The sequence below is a fragment of the Pristiophorus japonicus genome, chromosome 15 (assembly GCF_044704955.1).
Source record: "Pristiophorus japonicus isolate sPriJap1 chromosome 15, sPriJap1.hap1, whole genome shotgun sequence".
NCBI lineage: Eukaryota > Metazoa > Chordata > Chondrichthyes > Pristiophoridae > Pristiophorus > Pristiophorus japonicus.
The window spans coordinates 165,562,650-165,589,525 of record NC_091991.1 but is presented as its reverse complement, the minus strand read 5'-3'; the positions used below and the strand labels follow the sequence as shown (position 1 = coordinate 165,589,525).

At 45.7% G+C, this 26,876-nt stretch overlaps 1 long non-coding RNA gene across 1 annotated transcript in view; it reads left to right on the top strand.

Moving 5' to 3' along the window:
- Window positions 1–26,231, top strand: part of LOC139281215 (uncharacterized) — a 39,953-nt gene extending 13,722 nt beyond the window's left edge. The window contains exon 3 of the long non-coding RNA XR_011596848.1: window positions 25,779–26,231. This is a non-coding gene — a long non-coding RNA (uncharacterized lncRNA). The remainder of the gene's footprint in view (window positions 1–25,778) is intronic.
- The last annotated feature ends 645 nt before the right edge of the window (window positions 26,232–26,876 follow it).

Sequence of the window (26,876 nt, the reverse complement as noted above, 5' to 3'; positions counted from 1 at the left end):
TACCCAAACTAGCAGCCATGGAGATCACACATCATCAATTTCACCACCTCGCACAAATTCCGCCCACAATATCGCTCGCTCAAAAAAACATCCAAAGAAGTGGAAGTAACCGGGACGAATCACAGCGTTATGGACGCCATGTTGTAGATCGCATGTCGTGTCCTTTAAAACGCTGCTGTGCTTCAACCTCGGCGGAGTTCGGATGTACTCTGCAGTTCATTGGAGTTGATGTGAACATCTGTAAAAGCATCTTGATCACACTTTGATCGATTGGAATTAAGGTGGTGTGGTCGTCGGGACATTCCTTGTTTGTGACCAATCGGTGGAAAACAGAGAACTACTGCAATGGGGCCTGTCCTTTCTCACCCTTTCTTGGTGACCAAATACATGCAGCAGACTCGACATCGCCGAAGGAACGTAGCACTGCATTATGTGCCCAATGAACAAAGTGACAGACAGATGAGGAGGACCAGACGTTACACACCCCGCAAGTGCAAGGAGAAGCATTCTTACCTCAACTTGCCCGACACTACTTGCCTTTGGAGACTGCGCTTCCACAAAGAGTTTATCACTGAGGTATGCCAGCTGATAAGAGCAGATCTGCAGCCTGCCAGCACAATCAGAACTGCACTGATCATGCTCTTTACGACAAAAAACAGTTGCCGGGCGTTAATAATGAATCTCGGTGTTAATTCCGTGTGGAAAGTCACCGCGGCACTGTCGTTCTATGCCTCGGGTTCTTTTGAGGCCACAGCTGGCGACATTTGCGGACTTTCTCAGCATACCGCACATCGCTGCATTAGACAGGTCACTGAAGCCCTGTACGCATGCAGGAGGGACTTGATCAGCTTCCTTATGACCAGGGAGGCACAGAGTGAGAGGGTCTAGGTTTCTCCAGAATTGCAAACTTTTCCAAGGTGCATGGAGCAATAGACTGTACGCACATCGTGATGCAGGCACCTTTTCAGGATGCTGAGGTTTTCAGGAACCACAAGGGATACCACTCCCTGAATGTCCAGCTGGTTGTTGACCACCAGCAAATTATGCTGGCAGTGAATGCTCAATTTCCAGGCAGCATCCATGATGCGCACATCCTGCATGAGAGCACTGTATCTGACTTGTTTAACAATGAGCCACAAGGTCACTACTGGATGCTTGGGGACAAAGGATATGGCCTCGCCACCTGGCTGATGACCCCCCTGCGTGGCACCCACACCGAGGCCGAGAGGCGATACAACGAGAGCCACAGAGCAACTCGCAATAGCATTGAGAAAACTATTGGAGTGCTGAAGCAGCGCTTCAGATGCCTGGAGCACTCATGAGCGAGCTCCAATACTACCCTGAGCAGGTAGTTCAATTCATGGTGGTCTGCTCCATGCTGCACAACTTGGTTATCAGGATGGGAGAAGAATTGCCCGATGAACCTGACAGTCCACTTCCCCAGAGAGAGGAAGAGGAGGACGAGTAGGCGGATGCTGACATTGGGCCAGACAATCAGGTTGATGCTAAAGCAATGCCCCCACCCCCTTGTAGACCGCATGAAAGGGCCCATGGTGGCATGATAGCTGCAAGAGCCTTACGTCAGGAGCTCATCAATGATCGCTTTGCCTGAAAGAACAATGGTGTTATTTACAAGACTGACACACTGCTGGGTGTACAGGTTATACATCAACGGTGGGCATCACTTTGGTGACAGTTAAAGTTTAAGTTGATTGAAGTTAAGTGTGATTATACCCTTTGATGTTAAGGAATCACCAATGTGTAATGGTGCAGCTATCTGAGCCAATGTGCTGCAAGATTTTGTTAAATAAAAAACATTTAAACCAAACATTAGTCTGAAATCATCAGTATTTCTGTACAAACCAGCCCTTCCCCTCGCACGCTTCTCCTCCCCACCTCTACCTCTTCCCCTTCCCCTCCTGACTCCAAGCCACCTAGCCGAGGAGGTCCTCAGGTGATGCTTCACAGGCGGGGGGGCTTGCGGCCGAAGCGCTACTTGGATGGATACGGGAGAGGACGGTCCCAAGGTGAGAGCGTGCTCCGAGCCATAAGCAAGACGCTGATAATGGGAGTGCGTCACCTTGGGGTGCAGTGCGGTGCTCCGGATCCATTGGGAGCTCTCTGCCACCAGTGTTCCTGGCTACCAGCTCCAGGGCCTCCTCTATCCCTTCCATTTTATATGTTATTTGTTGGACAAAATCTTGGTGCCAACTATGTTCTTGGTGCTTAATAGGCTTTTTGCTACTGGTGAATCTCCATCGTTCCTCCCACAACAGCCAAACAAGCACACACCACAGCCGCACACGCTTTCAGTCCCTCTGAGCTCCCTCTTTCTCTGTCTCCTCTTCTGCGCATGCCTTGACCTCCAGAATCACGGGAATGGAGCGTTGCCATGCCGTTGCTAAGGACGGCCACACTTTATGGCAGAAAGTCAGAAAATTTAACGCTACCGCCCATTTGATATCGCTCGCCGTAACGTCCATTTTCAAAATATGTCAACTGCATTATAAGAACATGCACATGAACATGCTTCGACAATTATTTCGAGATGAAAGCATTGGCCATGAAATTGGCCATGACTAGGCCTGTATTCCCTCAAGTATAAAAGATTAAAGGGTGAATTGAGTGAGGTGTTTAAGATGATTAAAGGATAAGATAGGGTAGATAGATAGAAACTACTTCCTCTGGTGGGGAAGTCCAGAACAAGAGGATAGAGCCATTAAAGGGTGATTTCAGGAAACACTAGTGGAAATCTGGAACTCTCTCCCCCAAAAGTTGAAGATGCTGAGGGGAAATTTCAAAACTAACGTAAGGGTAGTAGTAAGGGATATGGAACCATGAGCTCAAACCTCCACTTTTGAGTTTAGCGCCCAAAAATGGGCGTTAATTCCGGCGTGGGCGTTAAAAAAAGGGTTTTCAGATCGCCATTCCTAAAGCACGTAGTTTACATTTATGAAAATGGGCGATATCGCGAGCGATATCAAATGGGCGGTAGCGTTAAATTTTTCTGACCTTCTGCCGTAAAGTGTGGCCGTCCTTAGCAACGGCATGGCAACGCTCCATTCCCGCGATTCTGGAGGTCAAGGGTCACTATGACATGCGCAGAAGAAGAGACAAAGAGAGAGGGAGCTCAGAGGGACTGAAAGCGTGTGTGGCTGTGGTGTGTGCTTGTTTGGCTGTTGTGGGAGGAATGTAGATTGACCATTAGCAAAAAGCCCAATAAGCACCAAGAACATAGTTGGCACCGAGTTTTTGTCCAACAAATAACATATAAAAAGGAAGGGATGGAGGAGGCCCTGGAGCTGGTAGCCAGGAACACTGGTGGCAGAGGATTCCCAGTGGTCCCGGAGCACCGCACTGCACCCCAAGGTGTTGCACCCCTATTGCCAACCATACATGAGTGCCAGCAACAACATCTTGCTTATGGCTCGAGCACGCTCCCACCTCGGGACCCTCCTCTCCCGTATCCATCCAAGTAGCGCTTTGGCTGTCACACCCATCTCCCCCCAGTGAAGCATCTCCTGAGGACTTCCTCAGCCAGGCGGCTTGGAGTCAGGAGGGGAAGGGGAAGAGGTAGAGGTGGGGAGGAGAAGCGGGGGTGGGGGGGGGGCGGAAGGGTTGGTTTGTACAGAAATACTGATGATTTCAGACTAACATTCAGTTTAAATGTTTTTTATTTAACAGAACCTTGCAGCCCATTGGCTCGGATAGCTGCACGGTTACACGCTGTTGATTCCTTAACATCAAAGGGTATAATCACACTTAACTTCAATCAACTTAAACTTTAACTGTCACCAAGGTGATGCCCACCATTGATGTATGACCTGTACACCCAGCAGTGTGGCAGCCTTGTAAATAACACCAACGTTCTTTCAGGCAAAGCGATCATTGATGTAAGGCTCTTGTAGCTATCATGCCACCATGGGCCCTTTCATGCGGTCTACGCGGGGGCGGGGCATGGCTTCAGCATCACCTGATTATCTGGGCTGATGTCAGCGCCCGCCTACTCATCCTCCTCTTCCTCTCTCTGGTGAGGTGGACTGTCAGGCTCATCGGGCAATTCTTGTCCCATCCTGATAACCAAGTTGTGTGGCATGGAGCAGACCACCACGAATTGAGCTATCTGCTCAGGGTAGTATTGGAGCTCGCTTCCTGAGTGGTGCAGGCATCTGAAGCGCTGCTTCAGCACTCCAATGAGAATTGCTCTGTGGCTCTCATTGTATCGCCTCTCAGCCTCGGTGTGGGTGTCACGCAGGGGGGGTCATCGGCCAGGTGGCAAGGCCATATCCTTTATCCCCAAGCATCCAGAATTGACCTTGTGGCTCATTATTAAACAAGTCAGATACAATGCTCTCACGCAGGATGTGCGCATCATGGATGCTGCCTGGAAATTGAGTATTCACAGCCAGTATAATTTGCTGGTGGTCAACAACCAGTTGGACATTCAGGGAGTGGAATCCCTTGTGGTTCCTGAAAACCTCAGCATCCTGAAAAGGTGCTCGCATCGCGATGTGCGTACAGTCTATTGCTCCCTGCACCTTGGGGAAGTTTGCAATTCTGGAGAAAGCTAGAGCCCTCTCACTCTGTGCCTCCCTGGTCATAAGGAAGCTGATCAAGTCCCTCCTGTGTGCGTACAGGGCTTCAGTGACCTGTCTAATGCAGCAATGTGTGTTATGCTGAGAAAGTCCGCAAATGTCACCAGCTATGGCCTGAAAAGAACCCGAGGCATAGAATGACAGTGCCACGGTGACTTTGACCTCGATGGACAGTGCAGGCTGGCTGCAGATTTGCTCTTATCAGCTGGCATACCTCGGTGATAACCTCTTTGTGGAAGTGCAGTCTCTGAAGGCAAGTGGTGTCAGGCAAGTCAATGTAAGAATGCTTCTCCTTGTACTTGCGGGGGGTGTAATGTCTGGTCTCTTCATCTGCCTGTCACTTTGTTCATTGGGCACATAATGCAGTGCAGTGTTCTTTCGACGCTGTCGAGTCTGCTGCAGGTATTTGGTCACCAAGAGAGGGTGAGAAAGGACAGGCCCCATTGCAGTGGCTCTGTTTTCACCCGTTGCTCACAAACAAGGAATGTCCCGACAAACGCACCACTTCAATTCCAATCGGTCACAGTGTGGTCAAGATGTTTTTAGAGATGTTCACATCAACTCCAACGACCTGCAGAGTACATCCGAACTCCGCCGAGGTTGAATCACAGCAGCCTTTTAAAGGACGCGACATGCGATCTACAACATGGCGTCCATAACGCTGTGATTCGTCCCGGTTAGTTCCACTTTTTGTGGGCGTTTTTTTGAGCGAGCGATATTGTGGGTGAAATGTGTGTGAGGCGGTGAACTTGATGATAGGCGATCTTTATGGCTGCTAGTTTGGGTATATATGTTCTTTGCAACAAAAAACAGTGGCTGGGCATTAATATTGAATCTCGGCGTTAATTCAGTGCGGAAAGTAACGCTGGGCGATATTATGGGTGTTGAAGTCGCCCATTCTGCTGATTCCGTCCAAAAAAAGTGGGCGGGCGGTAATATTTTTTTTCAGCGTTTAGCACATGGGGAAAGTAACGCACGGCAATAAGTTTCCGAAAAATGCTCGCCAGTTTCCATTTTGTGCCAAAATGGGTGATATATGGGTGTTATACGTCATTTCAGCGGTAAAATGGGTGTTAATTGGGTGTTATAAATACACAGCAGCACTGTGATCTATTCATTCTTTGTTTTGAAAAGTCCAATGAAGTGCAAGTGAGTGCTGATTTCAGAGCAGTCCATATACCCCGGAGCAACAGCACCAATTTTATTTCAGATTTTCATCAGTGACTGTATTTCCAGCATAAAACTGGTAGTACATCATTGGAGCTATCGACAGATGTCTTTCAGATGAGAGAAACTGAGGTTCCATCTGCCCTCTCAGGTGGACGTTAAATAATCCGATGGCACTTTGGTGAAGAAAAGCAGAGGAGTTCTCCCCGGTGTCCTGGACAATATTTATCCCTCAACCAACATCACTGAAAAACAGACGACCCAGTGATTATCACATTGCTGTTTGTGGGAGCTTGCTGTGCATCTGCTGCCACATTTCCTGTATTATATACTTCAAAAAAGTACTTCATTTGCTGTAAAGCGCATTTGGAGCATCATGAGGTTATGAAAGGCGCTATAGAAATGCAATAATATCTTTCTTTCATCAGTCTGGGCTGGCTTGAAATCCAGATTCGAGAACTAAAATGATAGTATAATAAGCTGTTGACCCACCCCATCTTTGAAGAACGTATCTCAAGTACTAAGACACTATTGTGTTTCCTATTTAAGCCAAAAAGGCAAAATAAGATTATTTTTTTACTGAAAGAGAGACATCAGGTTGCAACAATTTCGATTCTAACCCTTTTTGTTGAGGTTCAGGCCCAAAACCAGAGTGTGAAGCTCAGTGTTGAGGTGTACTGCACCCTGTTGGTGCACCGTCCTGTTTATTCCGCTGCGTGGTTTCATGACAAGGAGACAAATGGCAGACCCAAGCCTCCTGCCTTTCCTGGAAGTGGCATTAATAGAATTTATATTCGATCTAAAATCAGGCTGAAATGATGCTTGGAAAACTGTGGAGGCCTCAATGTAGAGCATCTCTCAGCAGTGTCCGGGAGTGCACACAGTTCCTCTTCTTTGTTGCTCCTCCCTCAACAACAACAACAACAACAACTTGCATTTAGATAGCACCTTTGAAATGTCGCGAGGCACTTCACAGGAGTGTAATCATCCAAAATTTGACATCGAGCATCATAAAGGGAGATTAGGACAGGAGACCAAAAGCTTGGTCAAACAGGTGGGTTTTAAAGAGTGCCTCAAAGGAGGCGAGAGAGGTAGAGAGATGGAGAGGTTTAGGGAGGGAATTCCAGAGCTTAGGGCCTAGGCGGCTGATGGCATGGCCACCAATGGTAGAGTGATGATAATCAGGGATGTTCAAGAGGCAGAATTGGAGGAGCGCAGAGATCTCGGAGGGTGTAGGGCTGGAGGAGATTACAGAGATAGGGAGGGTGCCAGGCTATGGAGCGATTTGAAAACAAAGATGAGAATTCTAAAATCGTAGCATTGCCGGGGTTTTCTGGTGGCCAGTTCCTCAGGTACCAGATGCCCTCTGGTACCTTGCCGAAGTAGTTTGCCTTCGGCCGATGTCCACTCATGTGCACTGGAGGCAGAGGTCACTGAACCTTGACCCCTACCTGATGTTTCTCATCTCTAATGCGGGGCACTAAGGCCAGTGACAGGGGCCCTGCTACCAGCCCAGATGAGATGATCTAACTTAGCACAGGCCAGGAATTGGACCTGTAACCTCCCTATAAAGCCCAGCTACTCACTATAAACTCACCGAGCCATTGAGGGAGCACATGCGTCGAAGAAAATCAGTTCTGATTTCACAATGGGGGGGGAGATGAGGAGAATTTTTATTGCGTAGTGAGTCGCTATGATCTGGAATGCACTGCTTGAAAGGACGGTGGAAGCAGATTCAGCTGTAACTTGTATAGGAAAAATATACAGGGCTATGGGGAAAGAGCAGGGGAGTGGGACTCAGTGAATAGCACTTTCAAAGAGCCAGCACAGGCACGATGGGCCGAATGGGCTCCTCCTGTGCTCACTGATTCTGTGCTGAGGAGCAAGTTCATTTAAAACCAGTTACAAGAAAGTTACAGGACGTTGTGTGAGCCCTGCTGATTCCCAACCATCACTGATTTGGCATCACTGATACCGACAATGACTGTGCAGCTTGAGTATTTGAAACCAACAGCACCAGTCAAAAATGTAGCTGTGTTTACTCCGCCTGGAATAGGTTTGCAATGTTACAAACAGGGACCTGAAAGATTTGATTTATTCAGTGCTTCAGATCTGATTTGTGCCTGAAAACAAGGTCGAGCACGGTGAGCACAACTGCAATATTTCGTTTATATTACTTTATATATTTTTTTTTTATCATTTCATCAGCCAGGGAAAAAAAACAATTCAAAAGTGAACGCCTTCCCCTGGCTGAGAGCAGCTGTTGATTGCTGTGGAAAGATCATTAGCAGCCTTTTAAAAGCAGATCATGATGTCCCACTGCTTGCTACACCACACTGCATCCTTCCAGTATCTGGTTCCCAGAGCTAGTTTCCTTTTCATCATTTCTAGTACTTAGCATTAGTCATCATCATTGAAATACTCATCTACATTGTGAATTAATCCGAAGAAACCAAATGGTGTGACATCATCAATTGGCAACAAAGGGCTGCTTCTAATGAACCCTTGGCGGCAGTTAGACACTCGCTCTAAATACAGAACATATCCTTAGCAACATATTTTCACTGTGGCTGAAATTTTTAAACTGAGTTACTTCTGGCAACTGGATACCGGAGGAACGCTCTGTGCGTCATGGAGAAGTTTTCAGTGGTGCACTTTTATTTATTTTTGGTTCTTTCTCCCCTTCACTAACACAGTGTCAGCCGTGGCTCAGTGGGTAGCACTCTCGCCCTCTGTGTCAGTAATGGTTGTGGGTTCAAATCCCACTCCAGGCACTCGAGCACAAAAATCTAGGCTGACACTCTGAGGGAGTACTGCACTGTTGGAGGCGCTGCATTTCAGATGAGACGTTAAATCGAGGCCCCGTCGGCCCTCTCAGGTGGATGTAAAAGATTCCACAGCAGAAGAGCAGGGGAGTTATCCCCAGTGTCCTGGCCTGTATTTATCCCTCAATCAACATAACAAAAAAAGGATTATCTGGCCATTATCACATTGCTGTTTGTGTTTGCAAATTGGCTGCCGTGTTTCCTACTTTACAACAATGACTACACTTCAAAAGTGGTTCATGGGCTGTAAAGTGCTTTGAGATGTCTGGTGGTTGTGAAATATTCTGTTTCAATGCAAGTCTTTCCTTCTTAAGTTACATCCCAGAATAGAATATTTGGGGGGAGGCACATAGGGAATAGTGCTTTAACTGCTAACTATAGAACAATTTACATTTATATAGCGCCTTTAACATTGTAACATGTGCCACTAGCCCCAAACTGCAGTTTAAGAGCGATGTGAGTGGACAGCTGCCGTCACGCTGCCTGACAGGAGCAGAGGTGTGGCGATGTGTGATCAAAGCACGCAGGTGGCACAGGTCTGTAGGTATGGACTCAAAGTGCAAGCCCAGACATTTGCTCACTGCCTTCCATTTGTAACAATTGATGGAATGGTTGGGCCCCATCCGATGATTGGAAAAAACATAATCGAGAGAGCTAGTCGAAGGGTCAAGGGCAATAGGGTAGGATGCCACCGAGTCGGAGGGAAGCCACAATAAAGGAAGAAGTAAAAGAAAGAGCTTGCATTTATATATCGCCTTTCACGACCGTAGGAATCAAGGGATATGGGAAAAGTGGAGTTGAGGTAAAAGATCAGCCATGATCTTATTGAATGGTGGAGCAGGCTCGAAGGTCCATATGGTCTGCTCCTGTTCCTAATTCCTATGTTCTTATGTCCCAAAGTGCTTCACAACCAATTAAGCACTTTTTAAGTGTAGTCACTGTTGCAATGTGGAAAACACGGCAGCCAATTTGCGCACAGCAAGGTTCCACAAACAGCTATGTGATAATGACCAGATGATTTTTTTAGTGATGCTGGTTGAGGGATACGTATTGTCCCAGGACACTGGGGGCAACCCCACTGCTCCTCTTCGAAATAGTGTGCTGGGATCTTTTACGTCCACCTGAGAGAAAGACGGGACATCGTTTTAACGTCTGATCCGAAAGCCGGCACCTCCGACAGTGCAGCGCTCCCTCAGCCTAGGCTGAGATAACAAGCTCAGCACAGATCCAGAAGTCAGTGCTGCACTGGAGTAGACTTTGTGCTCAAGTCACTGTTCTTTTCAGCGCAATTCGCCCGAAATCGGCCAAACCCGTGCAAAAGGTGATAGAATCTCAAGCGCACGTCACAGCCAGCGCAAATGGAGTTGCCACGAAATTTTGCACTCGTTCAAAAAAAAATCGCTCTGGAAGCCGGCCCCGCCCACATTGCTGCCACACCCCCAGATCGAATTCCTCACCATTGGGGGTTCCCGCTAATTGCACCTGCTTGCTGGCCTTCGAGGAGGCTTTTAAAATCAAGCCTTTTTGTTGAGGTGCAAGGTCACTAATAGGCAGGTTTTTAAAAGCTTTTAAATATCACATTTAAAAAAAAATGATCAAGAATCTGCCTACTGTGCACCAGTGTAACTAGAAAATGGTTCTGTAGTCATTTTCAGTATTTAAAATTGGGTTACCCATTTTCAATTGTATTAATGAACCTGTTCCAGATGACCACTCTTAAATACATCAAGGAATACTTTTAATGCAAATTTTATTTAAAAAAAAATGACATTCTAAAACGCCTACCGACTCTGCTGGTTTGTGGAAGATTTTATTTGGCGATATGTAAATGAGTTTGAGCGCAAACTTGAGCGGAAAAAAAACACTGTTTAAAGCCGGCGCCATTTTGAGCACCATCTGTGCCCAGATCACCGATAGCGCCCAGAGCGGAAACTCTCGGCCCATGGACATCCACAAGCTTCAAGTTGCTAGCAAGGAAATAGTCGGAATATGAAGCCGTGTGATGTCTTGATCTGAACACTGAAGGGAGGCAGAAGAGTGCGTGACTCAGTATGCGCGGAGCTCAAGGGCACAAGACAGCGAAGCTCAGGCGGAGATCAATGACCACTGCAGCATCAATAATGGAGAGGTGGAAAGGCCGTTTAGTAGATTGCCAGAAGTGTAGTTTAAATTTTCAATCTTAAAGATTACAAAGCCCCAGTGGGTAAGCAGCTGCAGTTACTGAGCATCCGATCTCAGTGAGCTACCAGTGACCATTGCTGGCACTGCAGTGTCTCGGCTACCACTGTGATACGTGGCAGGTCTGGCATTAGAGCACTTCGAAGGATTATATATCTCTAACGTAGGGCCTGCATTATAAGCGGGGCATTAATAAAATACCTCAAATCTCCAGCCCAGAAAGCCCTATCTGTAATACTTGCACTGAAGCCTCATCCTTATCTTGTTACAGACACAGAACTACACAGGACTGGATTTTCGGCTTTGATGATTTCGGGGCGGTAATGGCGGCGGGGCAGTAATGTCTGCGCCCGGGAACAGTTTGTGCCTCAGTCATTAAAATTGGGCAGCTGGGCCCTATGTGGGGCGCAGTGCTAAGGGAGGCGTTGTACACCTTTCTTAGGGCGTTAGCATGGGACAATCCCGAGCTAAAGAGCCGGGCCGGGAGCGCTCCGAGAGATGCCTGAGGAGAAAACAAAAACCTGAAAAAAACTCAGAAAAACATTCCCGCCACATAGCACATGCCACCACAACATAAATCGCAAAAACAATTTAAAGAAAAAAACAATCACACTTAGCTTAGGGTGGCATTACTTACCTCGGTATAGGTTGGACCACCCGGTTTCCCAGGCATTCGCGGCGGGGTGCGCAACTGGGCGTACGGGTCGGGCGGGAATCAAAAACCGCGCTGGTGTCGCAACCAAGGGCGTTTCACACTGCCGCAGCTCCTCCGGGCAGTGCTGCTCTGCGCCGCCACGAACTCAGCCCCGTAAACCACCGCGGGGCGCTGGAGGCTGACTGCACGCCCAGAAGACCTCACCGCCGCCATTGCCGCTGCTCCGGGAAGAAAAACGGAGTGCAAAGGACCGGAAAATCCATCCCATAGGGTCTACAGCACAGAAATAGGCCTTCAGCCCAACTGCTCCATGCTCCAAACCAGCCTCCTCCCACCCCTCTTTACCTAACCCTATCAGCATTAATAATTGATAAAGACCCGTTCACATAAACAAACTCTGTATGATCAATTAATTCCATTTTTAAAATTCTCATGGGAGAACACTCTTTAAAACATTTTTTGAACTTCAATAAACACGGAGCTGGTTGATAGAATGATTAAAAGTGCGATTGGCCAATGGGGAAGGCCTGTGCAGTTAGTGAGATGCAAGCAGCCTGCTGGGGTCCTGTAGATAAACTGCACAGGAACATCAATCCACCTATGAATAGCTCAGCCAAAGATACATTGGATGCATTAAGATCATCTAGACACAGATTGATGTGTGCACAAATAGAAGCACAGCCTGTGCTTGTAATTTAAAGGGGCAGATCTGCTATTAGCTGAGCAAATGATAGGATGGCTACCCTGTCATTAAGCAGACATCAGAAAGTGAATTCCGCTTGACTTATTCCATCAGGAAATAGTTCTCATACCTTTTTTAGTATTTTCCAATTTTCTCTTTTTTTGCCCACATGACTGCACTTCAAAAGTACTTCATTGCTTGCAAACGGGTCGTGAAAGGTGCTACCTAAATGCAAGTTCCTTTTTTCGCTCCTCTCCTGAAGGTGCTGACTGAAGCTCGGATATTTCCACGTGTGCTGGCAACACTCTAGCACAGTGACGTGTTTGGCCATTCTTCATGTGCGAATTTAGGCAGCGAGTGCCGGCAGGCTATTGCGTCATGGGGGAAATCACAACCCATCCTGACCCTGTCCTCACCGGACATCCATACGCATGCATGCTCCAACATCAGTCACTGGATAGTGATCAGAAGCACGAACCCTGGATGACTTTCCCCCTCTCTCGACCGGAGGCCATGGGCCATAGGAACATAGGAACCAGAGTAGGCCTTCAGCTCCTCGAGCCTGTTCCGCCATCCAATGAGATCATGGCTATACCCGCCTTTGCCCCATATTCCTTAATACCTTTGGTTAACAAAAATCTATCAATCTCCGATTTCAAATTAACAATTGATCGAGCATCACTTGCCGTTTGCGGAAGAGAGTTCCAAACTTCTACCATCCTTTTTGCATAGAAGTGTTTCCTAATTTCATTCCTGAAAGGTCTGGCTCTAATTTTTGGACTATGCCCCCTAGTCCTAGAATCCTCAACCAACAGAAATAGTTTCTCTCTATCTATCCTATCTGTTCCCCTTAGTATCTTAAACTTTAATCAAATCACCCATTAACTGTCTAAATTCCAGGGAATACAACCCTAGTTTGTGTAATCTCTCCTTGTAACTTAACCCTTGGAGTCTGGGTTTCATTCCGGTAAACCTACGCTGCACTCCCTCCAAGGCCAATATATCCTTCCTGAGGTGTGGTGCCCAGAACTCGCCTACACTGCCCTAACTGAGATCAACAAATTCAGCATGGATTGAGGGTCAAACCTGGGACCTACCTGGTCTGTTCGCTCCAGTACCACATGAGGCCACATATTAACCCAATGAGGCACCAGGGAAACAGAATATTTGTCTTTAAGAGAAAATAAATTGAGGGTGTGGTTACACAACGTGCCCCAACATGAACTGGGAGGATATATGTTTACATTCACAATTATGCACTGAGTGGATAATCTCAGCTGTGTTGCCATGGGGAGGTGCTGAGCATGAGCCAATCATCTCCCACAGTGAGGGACAGCTGACCCTGCCTGTTTCTCTACGCTGCCTTGAAACAGGTTTCAGAGTTGCCTCAGAGTGAAAAGGTTAAATGAAATACTTGGCTCAGTTGGTAGCAGTGTTGCTTCTGGGTCAGAGGGTTCAAGTCCTACTCCAGAGACCTGAGCACAAAATCTAGGCTGACTCTCAAATACAGTACTGAGGGAGTGCTGCACTTTTGGAGGTGCCGTCTTTTGGATGAGACGTTAAACTGAGGTGGCTGTAAAAGATCACATAACACTATTTTGAAGGGGGAGTTCTCCCAGTTTCCTAGCTAATATTTATCCCTCAACCAACATCACTAAAACAGATGATCTGGTCGTTATCACATTGCTGTTTGTGAGAGCTTGCTGTGTACAAATTAGCTGCCGTGTTTCCTACATTACAAAGTATTTATATTTCAAAAGTACTTTATTGGCTGTAAAGCACTTTGGGATTTCCTGAGGTCATGAAAGATGCTATATTAATGCAAATCTTTCTTTTATTTCTGAACTACCTTGTCACATCAGAATATGTGAAAGGACCTTGCACAATGAATTTCTTTTGTGAAGCGTTGTGATTATTTAATATAGGCCAATGCAGTAGCCATTCTGTCCAATAACTTCCCCACAGATCATCATGAGGTTACATAAGAGACTGTGACCCTGGTTCTCGACTCCCCAGCCAGGGGAAACATACTCCCTGCATCTGCCCTGTTAAGCCCTGTAAGAATTTTTTATGGCTCAATGCGATCACCTTTTACTTTGCAGTTAATCTGTTTTTAGGTGGTATTAGTTGAGGGAGAAATATTGGCCAAGACACGAGGAGAACTCCCTGCCCTTCTTCCATGAGATCTTCTCAACTGGCAGCTGAACCTCAGTTTAATGTTGCAAGTGAGGTATCACATTTCAGAATGTACAGCACAACTACAACATGACACTGGACTGTCAGAGGATATAATGCACTCAATTCCTGGTGCTTAAACCAGCAACTTTCTGACCTAAGGATAAGGGTGCTGACAACTGAGCAAAGCTGACATGGGCGAGCAGGTTGTCTACCTGCTCTCGGTAGAGGAAAGGGGAAGAGGAGAAAAACACCATTGCAGATCAAAAAATTAATTTAAAAACTGTTCACATTACTTTAGGATTCCCAATGGGTCAATGCAAGGCATCAGGCACATCGATCTGATGTCAGCTTTGGCAGGGATGGAGGAACTGCAATTGGTCTCATTGCCACTAGGGTAGGGAGGAGAAAAATTAGCCGAGGTACACTATCCGATTGCAGTCCAGTGATTTCTACTAGTAGGTGGACATTGGGTGAGAGAAGGTTTGGATTCTCTTGAGATGTCCTCTATGATCATATAACCTATCCATATTCAATGACCAGGCTTAGAGATAAAGAATGGGCAGTTGGATGAGGTACCACTGGGTTGTCAAAGCTACTGTAATCTTATTTCAGCATTTGTCACTGTATAAGGTGTTGGTAATTCTAGGAAGCACGTCATTACAACAGTGATTACACTCCAAAAGTACTTCATTGGCTGTAAAGCGCTTTGAGACATGCGGCGGTCGTGAAAGGCGCTATATAAATCCAAGTCTTTCTTTTACCTTTGAGAGAGTACAGTGGTGAACAACAAATGGGCAGCAGGAATCTATACGATGCGGGATAAAACCATAAGAAATAAGAGCAGGAGTAGGCCATTGGCTCCTCGAACCTGCTCCACCATTTAATAAGATCATGGCTGATCTGATCCTGGGCTCAGCTTCACTGCCCTGCCCACTCCCCATAACCCTTCACTCCCTTATCGCTCAAAAATCTGTCTATCTGTCTTAAATATATTCAATGACCCAGCCTCCACAGTTCCCTGGGGCAGAGAATTCCACAGATTTACGACTCTCTGAGAAAAGAAATTTCTCCAGTTCTAAATAGGAGACCCCTTATTCTTAAACTATGTCCCCTAGTTCTAGATTCCCCCATGAGGGGAAACAGCCTCTCTGCATCTACCTTGTCGAGCCCCCTCAGTATCAATAAGATAACTATGTGGGCTTAAAAACAGAAAATGCGGGAAATCTCAGCAGGTCAGACCCTTCTTCTGATGAAGGGTCATAGACCTGAAACATTAACTCTGTTTCTCTCTCCACAGATGCTGCCTGACCTGCTGAGATTTCCAGCATTTTCTGTTTTTATTCCAGATTCCAGCATCCGCAGTGTTTTGCTTTTGTTGAAGTAGGTGGACTTACTCTGTTTGTAAAGGAGGATGCTTCCAGGTGACCTAATGGATGTTTTCAAGATTATAAAGGGATTGACAAAGCATGTTTACGCAAATTGTGTTTCAAATACCAATGGGTACCACTTAAAAAGTAGAAAGCTTGGAGTAAGAAGGGAAATCAAGTGAGCATTTTTATGCAAAAGGCAAAAACTGTGGAAATGTGCCATTGAATCAGATGGTAAGGGGGAGATTTTGAGGCCTTCCACTCGAGGCAAATGGGGTGGTAGCACCCCGAAAATGGTGAGGAATGACTTCCTGTCCCCGGTCCTGCCTCCGGTAGTGGTCAACACTATGGAGCTGATTTTCACTTGGGAACGATTTGATATAGGTTCTGTGATGTTCATTTTGTCACTTCATCTTTTATGATGCAAACTTGCCCCTTAGTGAGTATTTTATGAGGTAAGTGTGTATACTTCTGATGTGAATTATATTATTTAAAAAAAAAAATGCTATTATTATGATATAATCACAACCCAAGAACCGATTTGTTTGACCATGGATGTTCCGTGATACACTCTGATGCCCATCACCCAATCTTGGCCTACAAATTGAGTCATCAGAGCAAATCACATCATGACCATCATCACCATTAATATTGAAGCTCCTCGGTACACCAAAGCCACACAAGCACCACAATCCGTCATAGGAGTGATGCAGGTTGTCAGTGCCAGTGTGACAGAGACGAGGATGTACCAATCCCAAACAGCTTTTGGGCTATTTCCCACAGTGGTTGTAAACCTTTGCTATGAACACTTCCTGGACTTTATCAGTGGGGGGGGGGGGGGGGAGGTGCAGGAGTTAGTAAGATGGAGGAAGCAAAGAGTAGGAGTAAATGGGTACTTTTCAGAATGGTAGGCAGTGACTAGTGGGGTACCGCAAGGTTCTGTGCTGGGGCCCCAGCTGTTTACATTGTACATTAATGATTTAGACGAGGGGATTAAATGTAGTATCTCCAAATTTGCGGATGACGCTAAGCTGGGTGGCAGTGTGAGCTGCGAGGAGGATGCTATGAGGCTGCAGAGTGACTTGGATAGGTTAGGTGAGTGGGCAAATGCGTGGCAGATGAAGTATAATGTGGATAAATGTGAGGTTATCCACTTTGGTCGTAAAAACAGAGAGACAGACTATTATCTGAATGGTGACAGATTAGGAAGGGGGAAGGTGCAGCGAGACCTGTGTGTCATGGTACATCAGTCTTTGAAGGTTGGCATGCAGGTACAGCAGGCGGTTAAGAAAGCAAATGGCATGTTGGCCTTCATAGCGAGGGGATTTGAGTACAGGGGCAGGGAGGTGTTGCTACAGTTGTATAGGGCCTTGGTGAGGCCACACCTGGAGTATTGTGTACAGTTTTGGTCTCCTAACTTGAGGAAGGACGTTCTTGCTATTGAGGGAGTGCAGCGAAGATTCACCAGACTGATTCCCGGGATGGTGGGACTGACCTATCAAGAAAGACTGGATCAACTGGGCTTGTATTCACTGGAGTTCAGAAGAGTGAGAGGGGACCTCATAGAAACGTTTAAAATTCTGACGGGTTTGGACAGGTTGGATGCAGGAAGAATGTTCCCAATGTTGGGGAAGTCCAGAACCAGGAGTCACAGTCTAAGGATAAGGGGTAAGCCATTTAGGACCGAGATGAGGAGAAACTTCTTCACCCAGAGAGTGGTGAACCTGTGGAATTCTCTACCACAGAAAATAGTTGTGGCCAATTCACTAAATATATTCAAAAGGGAGTTAGATGAAGTCCTTACTACTCGGGGGATCAAGGGGTATGGCGAGAAAGCAGGAAGGGGTTACTGAAGTTTCATGTTCAGCCATGAACTCATTGAATGGCGGTGCAGGCTAGAAGGGCTGAATGGCCTGCTCCTGCACCTATTTTCTATGTTTCTATGTTTCTAGGAACTGGCTGCTTTGACCAGAAAGACAGTATCTGTTTATACCTCTCTGGCACTCCCACACACCTCTGTGGCAGCATAAGAGTATTGTGTAGTGAACTTTTACTTCAATTAGTATTTGAGTATTCATATGGTGGCACTAGCATCCCCTGTGAATTATTGAATGTAATAGATTAACACCACGGCAATCAAAGTTGCATTTAACATCAGCACCAGCAACAGTGGTCACAAAGTAAGTGTCGACTTTAATTCCTTAAATATATAGTAGCACCAAGTGGGCTTTTGGATAGTGACTTGAGTTTTTAATAAGTACAACGCTGTTTATTGTCTAGCACATTCCCAACAAAACAGAAGTTATCGCTTAATGAACCATCACACAATTACTCAACTCTTTTGGGAAAATGACGTCATAGCAGCATGTGTGGGAGCGAACAAATACACTGTCACAGAATTCGTGAGTGCTGTGTTTTTAATAAGGGAAGGCATGTCTGTGTGCTCCTAGTCGCCACTGCAATGTCATAGGTTTTAAAAGGGTCAAGTAACGATGAAATGGTTCAATGAACATGTCGCCCTTTCTTCCGTGAGTTTGAATCAAGCATGTAACCAAAATCTAGCTAGCAACATGTCATTTGGAAAAAAAAGAATAGCTTCTTTGTGACATATGTTCCCACTGCGATGATCAGCTTTCAGCCAAATAGGCAGTTGTGTTTAGTGTTTTGCAATTAGAAGACATCTGCCCACTTTCAACATAGTGGAGACACTGGCATCATCAATTCCTTTACCCATGTACGATCTCTAAGCAACCTCGGCATAATGGGCACTGCAAAGGATGACAGCAGAGACAATGAACTTCAAACCTGAAGTGGCACTCAATTGGGTAATTTCAGGTTATTTTGGATTTAAGTTGACTTGTCTCTCGTAAGACAGAGCAGCATCTATGCACAGAGGCAACATCTCACATTCCATGTCTTAAAATCAGATTTTTTGCTGTTCTGGCTATTCAATTAAAAAAAAAATCATTAGAGGATATGGGCGTCGCTGGCAAGGCTGGCATTTATTTCCCATCCTTGGTTACATTTAACAAGGTGGTGGTGAGCTGCCTTCTTGAACCGCTGCAGTCCGTGTGGTGAAGGTACTCCCACAATGCTGTTAGGGAGGGAGTTCCAGAATTTTGACCCAGTGACGATGAAGGAACGGCGATATATTTCCAAGTCAAGATGGTGTGTGACTTGGAGGTGTTACTGTTCCTATGCGCCTGCTGCCTGTGTCCTTTTAATTCTTGAGGTTGCAGGCTTGGGAGGTGCTGCCGAAGAAGCCTTGCCCCAGTGCATCCTGTGGCTGCTAGTCGAATTTGCAATTATTTTGCCAAGTAGTATTGTCAAGCTGGGTGGGGTGAGTGGTCCTATGCCCAATTCCTGATAATGTAGAGGTAAGCATGGTGGTGAAGTGAGGGGTACATCCATGTTTTTTCCTAATCTATGGAGACCTAGATGTAATCGCTAGGATTGGGTCATTAGAAATAACTCGAAAATGTCCAAATCTTGGAAAAAGACCGCCAAAGAATGTATAGTTCTCCCATCTTCTAATCTTGGGCCAGGACTGAGAGTCAGGCACATTTAACAAAAACAAGGAATTTCAAATCCAATATGAGATATTTGTGAATAGGTCCATTCAATATAAAACCTCTTCATATTTCCACACCTAATTTCTGAAACAATATGGGAAAAGATCAGCAAAGAATCTGAACACCTCGTACACTTTCCTCCCAAAAAATAAACCACAGCTGGGATGACGCTGTTACGAAGTTAGCAGCTCTGGAACAATGTCAATCAGCAATGGGTCTGGAGGACAAAGCATGTCGAGGCTTAAGCAGAAAACTTTCAGAAAAACAAATATGACCATGAAAACTCCAGAAGTGGGAAAGAACGTTTGACTTATTTGTTTTGGAGGCTTTCGAATGAAATCCATTGAGAAGCATCTGTCTGCTTACCACTCACCCCCTCCCCTGCCTCCGCAAATTAAAAGCGCAAAGTGATCTTTGGCGCTGGAGTTGAGCTGACAAGAATGAACATGAGCTCTGCTTTTAGAGAATCTGCCACTTCAAAATACTAGCAGCATAATAGGGACCGCGCCACAGCGGACTGACCATTAGGGAGGGAAAATAACAAGCAATTCCAAGGTTTCAGGTAGTTTTTATTTATATCTCAGAATGGGCAGCCTCTGACAAAGACTCGTACTATCCTCTTTCAATGGTTTAAATCTCTCCAGTATCTTGCTGGAACAGAAGATGCTGCTGGAAAAAAAAACAGAGGTTAAAGAAATACAGCTATTCATTCCTCTCATCCTTGAAAGCCCCAGCTTTGACGATTGCACCAGAGTGTTCTATAGAAAAAACTCGAATCCTGACCCCATTGTAGCTTCACACACACACACACACACACACACACACACACACACATATATATATATAAAATACTGCTCCGCAAACCTGATTTCTGTTTGGAACAATGAAGCTGGCTAATATTGTTGTTAAAGCCAAGGATGACAACTCAATATTACATATTGTTCATAATGCCAGATCAAATTGGCTTCACAAGGAGGAGGTTTAAAACAGGCAACATTCTTACTTCATCGAACCTGTTGAGTGATGATTGTCGAGTGAATGGCATTCTAACTGCATCATCAGGAATGCTGTCAATGATGCAAAGTTGTTGAATTTAATGCTCCGTGTTTGTCGACTCGGGTTTGAATCTATCGTTACAAACTACACAGTAATTTTATCGGAAAAGGCCTCAGCAATGAGTTAACTGATTGCAGTGGGGCTGGTATTAATGTTTTCTTGACCCTCAGGCTGTTCCTGATCACTAGCTAAGGACCCCCGCTAGAAGTGTGGACATCAGTGATCGGACTCTGCCAGTGACAGTTCATGTGGCCAATAATCCACTAAAGGATGACTATGTGCGAGGTACTGGAGCGATTCCAAGAGTCATGGAACTGTATGTCAGCACAATTCTCCACTCTCATAAGAGCACAGGTCCGCCCGCCCACTGTGGTCTGCGCTCGGGCAGGTCTGAACTCAAGTCTCACGGATGAGATTCTTGAGCCACTTGCTATGGAAGAGTAGCTGGGGCCGTTTCCCATTGCCTTCATCACGGTTTCTAATCTTTGGATTACCTTCTCCGAGTGATCAGCTGTGGCTCAGTGGGTAACACTCTCGCCTCTGAGTCAGAAGGTTGTGGATTTAGGTCCCACTCCAGGGGCTTGAGCATTAAAAAAAAATCCAGGCTCACGCTCCAGTGCAGTGGGAGTGCTGCACTGTTGGAGGTGCCGTCTTTCGGATGAGGTGTTTCATTGGTTGTAAAGCGCTTTGAGACGTCCGGTGGTCATGAAAGGCGCTATATAAATTCGAGTCATTCTTTCTTTCTTTGGACTGCAACCAAGGCTAAAGAGTCTCATCTACCCTTTACAATGAGGTGGGGGAGAGTGGGGGGCGGAGGGGAGAGGACTCGCATCCATCTGACGTAAGTACCCCCAATGGACATCGATCCAGCATTCAGCTCTGCTCTGGTCTCCGCTAGGTGTGAGGAGTGGGGCCTGAACTCCATCCTCCTAACTCAGAGGCAGGAATACGAGCACTGAACCAGTGTCACTACGTCCACAGGCCAGTACACCGCTGGATGTCAGCCCAGTATTTAAGGACCATAAAAGAAAGGCAGATTTGCATTTATATAGCGTCTTTCACGACCACTGCACGTCTCAAAGCGCTTTACAGCCAATGAAGTACTTTTGAAGTGTAGTCACTGTTGTAATGTAGGAAATGCGGCAGCCAATTTGTGCACAGCAAGCTCCCACAAACAGCAATGTGATAATGACCAGATAACCTGGTTTATGTTGATTGAGGGATAAATATAAGCCAGGACACCAGGGATAACTCACCTGCTATTCTTCGAAATAGTGCCACAGAACCTTTTACATCCACCTGAGAGCAGATGGAGCCTCAATTTAACATCTCATCTGAAAGACAGCACCTCCAACAGTGCAGCACTCCCTCAGCACTGAACTTGAGTGTCAGCCTGGATTTTTTTTTGTGCTCAAGCCTCTGGAGTGGGACTTGAACCCACAACCTTCTGACTCTGAGGCGAAGAGTGTTACCCACTGAACCACAGCTGACACGATTCTAATTTACACTCGCCGGGGGCAGCTGGGAATAACTTGCTTTCTTTGTCTGTATTCAATAAAAGTCTAAACCGTGTAGAAGTCTGCGGCCCAGAATTTCCCCCGAGGTGCTTCTGTCCCGCAGCTGTAACTTAGTCACACGCATGACCGGGGTTCCCTCCGCACTTCCAGAAAAGTTAAGGTGTCGGGGTAGAAGGGGCTCCAAAGGAAATCCCGGGCTGAGCTCTTGTGTTGGTTAGATGCGGGTCAGGTTTGGGTTATTCACCAAACTGGGGACGATTCCGCTCGAGATATATCCATCAAGAATTGTCTTTGGACACGCACAAGCCAGGTGGAAAATCTATGACCAACTGCAATGGGCTCTTGGAGAAGCAGGTGGACATATGGTATTGAACAGAACCATTGTTTCAAGTGTAATGGTTGAAGCATTTTGAGGAGATCCACACACATTGTCAGTTGCAGAGAATTATAGGAATTCAAGCACCGATGGAGACCATTCAGCCCATAGCTAGCCCTTCAACTGGAGTTATTTATGCAGCAGCAATTCCTTAACAGACTCTACGTAGTTCTATTAAAGGGGAGGTAGCGAAGCGAGTTGGTTTTCTGGACTTCTGGAAATGTGGAGCAGGGGGAGGGAGTCCTAAACCATGTTTGAGAAAAAAGGAAAAGCTAGAAATCTGATATTGACACAGAAAATGCAGGAAATACACAGCAGGTCACAGCACCCATCATGAGAAATGACAGGATTATGACCTTTCGGGTGTGGAATCTTTTATTGGATGAAGAGTAGACACCCAAAACCTGTCTTTTGTCTTCACACAACCTGACAGACCTGTGGTCTGTTTCCCGCACTTTCTGGTTTTATTTCCTCGCCCGTCTTCTCTTGGATTGTCCAAAGCCTGACTGATGTGCACACCTTTTTGTTAACGGATAGCTTTCAGACGCACATACGAATGGACCTGATGCTTTGCATTCTGGATGATGCTCCCTTTGCACATGTGTCAGTTGACAAACCCCAGCCTGTTTACTTGGTGCCAATTGATGGTCAAACGACCAGTTATTCCCGAATTGATGCAGCTCGGTCTAGATTTACAAAGTAGTTGAGGACAAGCTACACATATAATCCCTTGAATATCTACATTAAAAGTTATACATCGGAGCAATTAAGTTAATATAAGGCTGATGTCATAGCATTTGTCCTTCTTTTGTCAAATCGGATCACATGACTGATAAGTATGTTAACACAGAATTACATAGAATATACGGCACAGAAACAGGCCATTCAGCCCAACCAGTCCTTGCTGCATTTATGCTCCACTCGAGTCTCCTCCCGTCTTTCCTCATCTAAATCCATCATCATAACCCTCTATTCCCTTCTCCCTCATATGCTTGTCTAGCCTCCCCTTAAATGCATCTATACTATTCGCTTCAACCACTCCATGTGGTAGCGTGTTCCACATTCTCACCACTCTCTGGATAAATAACTTTCTTCTGAATTCCCTACTGATTTCTTGGTGACGATCTTATATTGATGGCCTCTAGTTATGCTCTTCCCCACAAGTGGAAACATTCTCTCTGTATCCACTCTATTAAAACCTTTCATAATTTTAAAGACCTCTATTAGGTCACCCCTCAGCCATCTTTTTTCAAGAGAAAAGAGACCCAGCCTGTTCATCCTTTCCTGGTATATATACCCTCGCATTTCTGGTATCATCCTTGTAAATCTTCTCTGCACCCTCTCCAGTGCCTCTATATCCTTTTTATAATATGGCGACCAGAACAAGCGTCGTATTTGGAACTATCTATGCTCTTCAATGTCTACTTTGTTTTAGACCAATTTAAGGAAAGTAGAATTTACAGCCATTCGGCCCAACTGCTCCACTCCAGCCTCCTCCCACCCTACCTCAACTCACCCTATCAACAAGTGTGGTTTAACCAAGGTTCGATACAGGTTTAGCATAACTTCCCTACTTTTCAGTTCTATACCTCTCGAAATAAACCCTAGTGCTTGTTTGCTTTTTTTCTTGCTAACCTGTATCGCAACTTTTAATGATTTGTGTATTTGTACTCCGAGATCCCTTTGTTCCTCGACCCCACCCAGACTCGCACCCTGCAAGTAATGTGACCTCCCATTCTTCCTACCAAAATGTAACACCTCACAATTAACTGTGTTGCACTTCATTTGGCAATGATATGCCCATTCTGCAAGTTTAAGCCTCCCTCTAAATCTGTCCAGAAGTTAACTGCCAAGCAGGCAATGGCTGCCAATATATTTCCATTGAGTGTAACCCAATATGCGTGACGCAGTTCTACCCACTGATGTCGACATCTTGGGGACCATTCTAATTTTGTCCACAGAAGCGGTTTGGTGAAATAATATAAAAGATCTAAAAATAAAATCACCAACATGGCTTTTCTGAATTTTGGGGGGAAGCCAGCCAAGTACATGAGGGAGAAAAGAATAGAGGGATATGTTGATAGGGTGAGATGAAGTAGGGTGGGAGGAGGCTGGTGTGGAGCATAAACACCGGTGTAGAGCAGTTGGGCCGCATGGCTGTAAATTCTACTTTCTTTACCTTGTCTAAACCAAAGTAGACATTGAAGAGCAGATACATTTCCAAATGCGACACTTGTTCTTTATGGATTAACCTTTGTAGCTTATCCAAATACTCAGCTGCTTCTTCCATTTTTCTCGATGGCCCCGATATCCTGGTATCCTTCACACATACTAAACGCCTCTCTGCGCGTCACAAAGCTGAAAATTGGCGTCGGCGCATTCTTCACCATCCTGTTCAAGTTCCCTCGGCTTCTTGGCTGTCTCCTTGACCCCTCTTTATGGAGGCGAGAGTATCGTCCTCCGCTGTTCATGTTCATCTGCATTACCTGCAAGGGTTAGGGTTAGGAGCTTTGCTTTTCGCAAGCCAAGAGCTCGGTACAGATCCCGATCGTCGGCACTTTCGCCAGTTCTGTCAGCTGGGAATTCGTGGAGGTCATCGGTTGTGTAGCTCGCAGCAGATAAAGCGACGTAGAACAAATTGGAATTGTATCTTGCTTTAAAGAAAAAGACTTGCATTTATATAGCGCCTTTCATGACCACCGGACGTCTCAAAGCTCTTTACAGCCGGTGATCATGAAAGGCGCTATATAAATGCAAATCTTTCTTTATAATGTGGGAAACAGTTATCCCCAGTAGGTCCGAGGCTGCCAACACATTATGAGCTAAACGTTTTCGGTAGTGGTGTGTAAGATTTTAAATTACCTCTTGATCCAGTGGTTGGATTAAGGATATGGTATTTGGAGGAAGAAAAACCAGCTAATAGCTCCTACAATGATTGATTTAAGGGTGGGCACAGCAGTTATCGACAAATAACACTATTCTCTGACCAAGCGTCGTCATTTCCCGATCGTGCTTTTGGATCCGTCTTGTAAAAATATCAGATGCTATCCAGACTTTGATATTGGCCTCATAATTTAAGCTAACTGGCAAAAGGCAACGTGAGGAAAATAAAATTACACAGCAAATTGTTCTGATCTGGAATGCACTGCATGAAAGGATGGTGGGAGCAGATTCAATAATGACTTTTAAAAGAGAATTGGATATATACTTTATTAAGTATCGAATAACTTCACGAGGCTAAGTACGGTGAGCTAGTTCAGGCATGACGTTACTCCAGTTTATTTATTCTGAAAGAGAGGATTCAACATGGCTGCCAACATTATATACCCGGCTTGCACGTGTCTGCCAGTGACCATTAGGACTCTGACAGTCGCGCCCTCCGGTGGCAGGTAAAATCCAGTTAACATACATTACATACTTGAAGAGGACAAATTTGCAAGGATATGAGGAATGAGCAGGGGAGTGGGATTAATTGGATAGCTCTTTCAAAGAGCCAACACAGGCATGATGGGTTGAATGGCCTCCTTCTATGCTATATCATTCTGTGATTCTATGGCTGGCAGGTGTTTTATGTTTTTTTTAATGCGGAGCTGTTATTTATCTGTTCCAGTTTGAAAAGTTCCCATCCAAGCCACACATCCTGACTGGGACATATATCACCATTTCTTCATTGTTGCTGGGTCAAAATCCTGGAACGCCCTCCCTATCAACACTGTGGGAGTACCTTCACCACAAGGACTGCAGCGGTTTAAGAAGGCAGCTCACCACCACCTTCTCAAGGACAATTAGGGATGGGCAATAAATGCTGGCCTTGATATTTCCTCCAGCAGTGTAGGGTGTTGTGCTTCATGGCGAAAGTTTGGCAGATGCCTTTACTGGATTTCTCCTCTCAGTTGCGTTGATTGTGCGATATTTGTCCTCGAGCATTCTCAAGTCAAGTTTATGCTTAATTCTGGTCTCAGTATCTGATGATGGGCACTTGCAACATGGCTAATTTAAAGGCCAAATAAGCACGTGTCACCCTCACTGATGTATGACATGTGAAGATAAGGGTCTATTGACATGAGTGGTAATAAAAGAATAATACTGTTCGACACTTAAAAATGTTGCCGGCTTACGTGTGCCAGAGTTTCTGTTGCCATTGATATCCACGATAAGTATTTGGTATTAACGTGTAAAAAATGGACTTGGACTTCACTATTTTGTCCATATGTCGACATAAACAGCTTTGAGATGAGTGGGCAGGACTGAATATCTTCGTTATTCAAAGTTTTTAAATTCATTCTTGGGATATGGACACTATCCAGCATCCTGACTGGAGTATGTGCACGTTTGCGAGGAGACAGGACTGTATGTGAATGAAACACCTTTCATGGACAGCCTGCCCACATTTACTGTCTCGGCTCACACAGGAAGGCTGGCCGATTAATTAAGGCCCGGGATGGCTGCTCTCAGGCTTGGCTAATGAGTCAGCCTTGGCTCAGTGAATAGCATGGTCACCTCTGAGTCAGCAGGTTGTGGGTTCAAGTCCCACACCAGGAACTTGAGCACAAAAATCTAGGCTGACACTTCAGTGCAGTGCTGAGTGAGTGAGTGCTGCTCTGTTGGAGATTTTGTCTGAGACGTTAAACAGACGTCTGCCCTTTCAGGTGAACATATTTCATCGAAGAGTGGGGAAATTCTCCCCTGTGTCCTGGCCAATGTTTAT